Below are 7500 nucleotides of genomic sequence, written 5' to 3'. Positions count from 1 at the left end.
ACCGATCTGTGTGTGACATCACCATCATCAGATCGACCGGTGTGTGACATCATCATCACCATCAGACCGATCGGTGTGTTACATCACCATCATCAGACCGATCTGTGTGTGACATCACCATCATCAGATCGATTGGTGTGTGACATCATCATCACCATCAGATCGATCGGTGTGTGACATCACTATCAGACCGATCGGTGTGTGACATCATCATCACCATCAGATCGATCGGTGTGTGACATCATCACCATCATCAGACGGATCGGTGTGTGACATCATCACCATCAGACCGATTGGTGTGTGACATCACCATCAGACCGATTGGTGTGTGACATCATCACCATCATCAGACCGATCAGTGTGTGACATCATCACCATCATCAGACCGATCTGTGTGTGACATCATCACCATCATCAGATCGATCGGTGTGTGACATCATCATCACCAGATCGATCGGTGTGTGACATCATCATCACCATCAGACCGATCGGTGTGTGACATCACTATCATCAGACCGATCTGTGTGTGACATCACCATCATCAGATCGATCGGTGTGACATCATCACCATCAGACCGATCGGTGTGATACATCATTACTATCAGACCGATCGGCGTGTGACATCATCATCACCATCAGATCGATCGGTGTGTGACATCACCATCATCAGACCGATCGGTGTGTGACATCATCACTACCAGACCGATCGGTATGTGACATCATCATCACCATCAGATCGATCGGTGTGTGACATCACCACTATCAGACCGATCAGTGTGTGACATCATCATCACCATCAGACCGATTGGTGTGTGACATCATCACTATCAGACCGATCGGTGTGTGACATCATCATCACTATCAGACCGATCGGTGTGTGACATCATCACTATCAGACCGATCAGTGTGTGACATCATCATCACCATCAGACCGATTGGTGTGTGACATCATCACTATCAGACCGATCGGTGTGTGACATCATCATCACTATCAGACCGAGCGGTGTGTGACATCATCATCACTATCAGACCGAGCGGTGTGTGACATCACCATCATCAGACCGATCTGTGTGTGACATCATCACCATCATCAGATCGATCGGTGTGATATCATCATCACCATCAGACCGATCGGTGTGTGACATCATCACTATCAGATCCGATCGGTGTGTGACATCACCATCAGATCGATCGGTGTGTGACATCATCACCATCAGATCGATCGGTGTGTGACATCACCACTATCAGACCGATTGGTGTGTGACATCACTATCAGACCGATCAGTGTGTGACATCATCACTATCAGACCGATCGGTGTGTGACATCATCACCATCATCAGACCGATCGGTGTGTGACATCATCACTATCAGACCGATCAGTGTGTGACATCATCATCACCATCAGACCGATTGGTGTGTGACATCATCACTATCAGACCGATCGGTGTGTGACATCATCATCACTATCAGACCGATCGGTGTGTGACATCATCACCACCATCAGATCGATCGGTGTGTGACATCATCACCATCATCAGACCGATCGGTGTGTGACATCATCACTATCAGACCGATCAGTGTGTGACATCATCATCACTATCAGACCGATCGGTGTGTGACATCATCATCACCATCAGATCGATCGGTGTGTGACATCATCACCATCATCAGACCGATCGGTGTGTGACATCATCACTATCAGACCGATCAGTGTGTGACATCATCATCACTATCAGACCGATCGGTGTGTGACATCATCATCACCATCAGATCGATCGGTGTGTGACATCATCACCATCATCAGACCGATCGGTGTGTGACATCATCACTATCAGACCGATCAGTGTGTGACATCATCATCACCATCAGACCGATTGGTGTGTGACATCATCACTATCAGACCGATCGGTGTGTGACATCATCATCACTATCAGACCGATCGGTATGTGACATCATCATCACTATCAGACTGATCGGTGTGTGACATCATCATCACTATCAGACTGATCGGTGTGTGACATCATCATCACTATCAGACCGATCAGTGTGTGACATCATCATCACCATCAGACCGATTGGTGTGTGACATCATCACTATCAGACCGATCGGTGTGTGACATCATCATCACTATCAGACCGATCGGTATGTGACATCATCATCACTATCAGACTGATCGGTGTGTGACATCATCATCACTATCAGACCGATCGGTGTGTGACATCATCATTACCATCAGACCGATCAGTGTGTGACATCATCATCACCATCAGACCGATTGGTGTGTGACATCATCACTATCAGACCGATCGGTGTGTGACATCATCATCACTATCAGACCGATCGGTATGTGACATCATCATCACTATCAGACTGATCGGTGTGTGACATCATCATCACTATCAGACCGATCGGTGTGTGACATCATGATGATGTCACACACCGATCGGTCTGATGGTGATGATGATGTCACACACAGATCGGTCTGATAGTGATGATATATATAATATAACCCCCCCCCCAATATCATCATATCACTCAGATTAAAATAGATATGAAAAATTCAGAATGAATACTTTTGTTCATTTTCTTTATTAATTTAATTTGCCAGCAAGAAAGATAGTATCATATTTTAAATAATCTGTAATGTACCCCCCGCCCACCGCACCGATCTGGTATTACCAAAGTCTCTGGTATTACCCAACCCGCTTTATGTACCAAGTTTGTTCACTATTTTGCGCAGTTGATGGGATGAATGGTTGGAGAAAGCTGACGGAAAGATGAAAAGGACACTGAAAGGCAGCCAGACAACGATTTTTCATTGTTTGTCGACACCAGCCAAAAAAAGAAAAAAAAAAGAAAAAGAAAAGAAAAATCCTGACCAAACGGAGGTACCCCTAAGTTAGCTGTTAAGTTAGCTCAGCGTTTCTCAAAGTGTGGGGAATAGAGACATGACAAACAGGTTTTGTGCCCATTTTTTTAATTCCTTTATTTATTGACCATACACTCAAAACAAAGACACATTTAAATGTAAGCCTTGACGTTACTTAACCTCTTCACACGTAAGTTTAAAGTCCACATGAAATCAAAATTGACTATATTTACTTTGTTCGCCTAAATTGATCGTTTTGTGCTGAACAATTCATCCATGCGAGTCAATCCACACAAAAAATTTTTTGGCTTCATAATCTTTAATCAAAATCTGAAAATGCCCCTCCCCTCTGCATTGGAGGACCTTCACTGATGACGTAGGCTTGAGGAATTTGGTGTCTGCTTAATCTGTAACCACGCCCCTCCAACTGACAGTAGACAGGCTGCCTGTGTGTTTGCAAGCATTGACAGCGCGTGAAAGGAGAGATGGCGAGGAGGTGCATTTTTGGTTTTGGAACTCACGGAACACTTTTCCCTTTCAATAAAAATAGTTTTATAATTACAATTAGTGTTACCATTGGGACACATCGAGATGCTCGCGAGTGTGAACTTGCTCCTGAGCCGCCATGTCCAGGTGACCATTTGAACTCTCCGCATGTAACGGCTCAAACATGTAAGGTCTGATTCCCGTGACGAAATGATCCTCCATGTGTTCCTGTTCTTCCTCCTGCTGCAAACTAAATTGCGGTGATTCAGGTGGCGAGTAATCCTCAACAACCGATTGTAAACTTGCGTTTAGATCTGCCTCCATTTTTTGAATTAAACACCTACTTATCTAGATCCAATCAGGTGCTAGTTGGAAAATAAGCCACGCCCACTATTTTCCTCATTTATTATTCCGTTTCTCTCGGAAATACGTCACAACACTGGAGAAAAGTCGTTTGCAACTTCCGTTTCACGGGGACTTTAAAAGTATTTCAAGGCGACCGTTACTGATCGTAGTATCGCTTTATGGTTCCCATGGAGACGCGCCATTCATTGCTTTTCACACCGCAGCCACAATAGCGCTGAGTGACTGATGATCAGCTTTTATTTCCTTTTTTATTCAAAATTTCACAAATGTGTTAGCTATAGCAGGATATATCTGATATTCCGATTGTCAAATATGTGCAAGTGGATGTGTTTTGTTGTTCAAACACCTTTATAACGATCGCATTGGTGGAGCTGTATGCGCAACGTATTTTAGGTATCTATCTTATTAAAATACCTAAAAAAATACGTACATTATTAGGAATTTACCACCTCTGGTTCAATTTGAGATTATTTTTATTTGCTTGTTTTTTGTTGTTCTTTTTGCATGGATTTTGCAAAGTGTCAAAATGAATCAAAGCAGAACTAGTTAACGTCAGTCCACACTTGTATTGATGTTATCAGATGCTAAATGCAAACAGAATTATTATTATTTTTTAATCTACTTTTGAGTCTTATTTCATGCAAAGTGATAATATAATTGCACTTTCATTTTCTTTATTTGAAAGTTTTTAATGCTGTTATTTGATGTTAAGTTTTTAAAATGTGATGTTAATAAAATACATTTTAACAGTTAAACTTAAAGCCTAGTTTATTAATATTTTGTTGGGGTGATTGGGGACAGGTGGGGCTCGGAACCCTCTCCTATCTCTGAAGTGGGGAATGGCAGAAAAGTTTGAGAAACCCTGAGTTAGCTGATGATTTGTTTTGTTGATTAGAGTTGGCTCGATGTTGGTTGTCCAGTGTCCTGTGAGGTAAAGCCAGAGGGTGCCAGGGACTGTGTAGAACCAGTGTCACTGAATTGTAACTTAAGTTGCTGTTTGCTCCAATACAGTCACCCGTTTTGGGGGGGATTGCATAATTAAATTATGCAAATTAGAATGTTACCTTTTACACAAGAAAATTAGACAATAAATTAATTAATAAATATGCCGTGAGTTTAACCCCCCCAATGGTAGACCCAAAGTTACGCCCTTGATGAAATGGCAGATGATCCACACAGGTCTGAGGCGCGGCAAGTATATATATATATATATATATATATAATAAAAAAATCGTAAGCACAAGTTTGTTTTCTCGTTTTACTTAACTGTGCACACGACATAACTTAATCGTGGCCAGGACTTAGTTGGATAAAATCAATGCACAATTTACTTAAAATGAGGGAACAAATTATTAAGTTGTGCACAAGATTTTATAATGTGCACACACTTTCTAACCCCCCCCCCTGCATGTCATGTGTAGGGACCCTGACATAAGTTACTTGAAGCATAAAAATATCCACTTTGATTACGTTGCGGTTGTCTTAGAAATAAAGTGTTTATGACAAGTGAAATGAGAGAAAAATGAGATTTTCCCCGGTTGTCGTTTTAGAACATCAAGCCTGCTGCACTGCACTAGCTTTGCACTCACGACTCGCGTCTTTTGCATTGTGTCGAATGCACTGCCTTTTAGTATCTCCCTGCACCGCGGGTGCGTCCCGTACGTCACTGGACCTAGGAACACATCTAACTCCACAGATCAGGACATGCCCTGGGCTCCTCCTGGTGCACACAATGCTCGGCTTCATGTGGGGAGAGTATGCAGGCAGTTCCTGGAGGATGAAGGAACTAATAACACTGAACGCCCCCACGCTCGCCTAAATCCAACAGAACATCTCTGGGACATTATGTTTTGGTCCAGGTTGCACCTCAGACTGTCCAGAAGCTGTAGGTTGATAGTTAGGTTAATAATTTTAATTTCCATCAAATGATGTGGCATCCTTTCATTCCTAACACATTACCCAGTCCATCTTAGTATAGATATCCAGAATGATATTTTCCTCATTGAGATCTGATGTGTTATCAAAGTGTTCCTTTAATTTTTTTGAGCAGTGTAGTTTTAAGCAACATAAACATGACAGAACATCTTCTGTAATCACTCAACCTTGAATTTGAAAAACTAATGGAATGCATAGTCGATATAAAAAACTGGATGACGAGTAATTTCTTACTGCTAAATTCTGAAAAAACAGAGGTGTTAATTATAGGACCTAAAAACTCTGCTTGTAATAACCTAGAACACTGTCTAAGACTTGATGGTTGCTCTGTCAATTCTTCGTCATCAGTTAGGAACCTAGGTGTGCTATTTGATCGCAATCTTTCCTTAGAAAGCCACGTTTCTAGCATTTGTAAAACGGCATTTTTCCATTTCAAAAATATATCTAAATTACGGCCTATGCTCTCAATGTCAAATGCAGAAATGTTAATCCATGCATTTATGACCTCAAGGTTAGATTATTGTAATGCTTTATTGGGTGGTTGTTCTGCACGCTTAGTAAACAAACTACAGCTAGTCCAAAATGCAGCAGCAAGAGTTCTTACTAGAACCAGGAAGTATGACCATATTAGCCCGGTCCTGTCAACACTGCACTGGCTCCCTATCAAGCATCGCATAGATTTTAAAATATTGCTTATTACTTATAAAGCCCTGAATGGTTTAGCACCTCAGTATTTGAATGAGCTCCTTTTACATTATAATCCTCTACGTCCGCTACGTTCTCAAAACTCAGGCAATTTGATAATACCTAGAATATCAAAATCAACTGCGGGCGACAGATCCTTTTCCTATTTGGCGCCTAAACTCTGGAATAACCTACCTAACATTGTTCGGGAGGCAGACACACTCTTGCAGTTTAAATCTAGATTATAGACCCATCTCTTTAACCTGGCTTACACATAACATACTAATATGCTTTTATTATCCAAATCCGTTAAAGGATTTTTAGGCTGCATTAATTAGGTAAACCGGAACCGGAAACACTTCCCATAACACCCGATGTACTTGCTACATCATTAGAAGAATGGCATCTACGCTAATATTAGTCTGTTTCTCTCTTATTCCGAGGTCACCGTAGCCACCAGATCCAGTCTGTGTCCAGATCAGAGGGTCACTGCAGTCACCCGGATCCAGTACGTATCCAGACCAGATGCTGGATCAGCACCTAGAAAGGACCTCTACATCCCTGAAAGACAGCGGAGACCAGGACAACTAGAGCCCCAGATACAGATCTCCTGTAAAGACCTTGTCTCAGAGGAGCACCAGGACAAGACCACAGGAAACAGATGATTCTTCTGCACAATCTGACTTTGCTGCAGCCTGGAATTGAACTACTGGTTTCGTCTGGTCAGAGGAGAACTGGCCCCCAACTGAGCCTGGTTTCTCCCAAGGTTTTTTTCTCCATTCTGTCACCGATGGAGTTTCGGTTCCTTGCAGCTGTCGCCTCTGGCTTGCTTAGTTGGGGTCACTTCATCTACAGCGATATCGTTGACTTGATTGCAAATAAATGCACAGACACTATTTAACTGAACAGAGATGACATCACTGAATTCAATGATGAAGTGCCTTTAACTATCATTTTGCATTACTGACACTGTTTTCCTAATGAATGTTGTTTAGTTGCTTTGACGCAATGTATTTTGTTTAAAGCGCTATATAAATAAAGGTGACTTTGACTCAACCAGTGTTTCAACTATTAACTACTACTACAGATATTTGTGTCCTTAAAACGCTTGTGTTTGGGTCGACAGTTCATACGTAGTTCTGTTTCTTTAACTTGTTT

The sequence above is a fragment of the Carassius carassius genome, unplaced genomic scaffold, assembly GCF_963082965.1.
Source record: "Carassius carassius unplaced genomic scaffold, fCarCar2.1 SCAFFOLD_159, whole genome shotgun sequence".
NCBI lineage: Eukaryota > Metazoa > Chordata > Actinopteri > Cypriniformes > Cyprinidae > Carassius > Carassius carassius.
The sequence above is the reverse complement of the archived record's forward strand: the minus strand, read 5'-3'. Positions refer to the sequence as shown.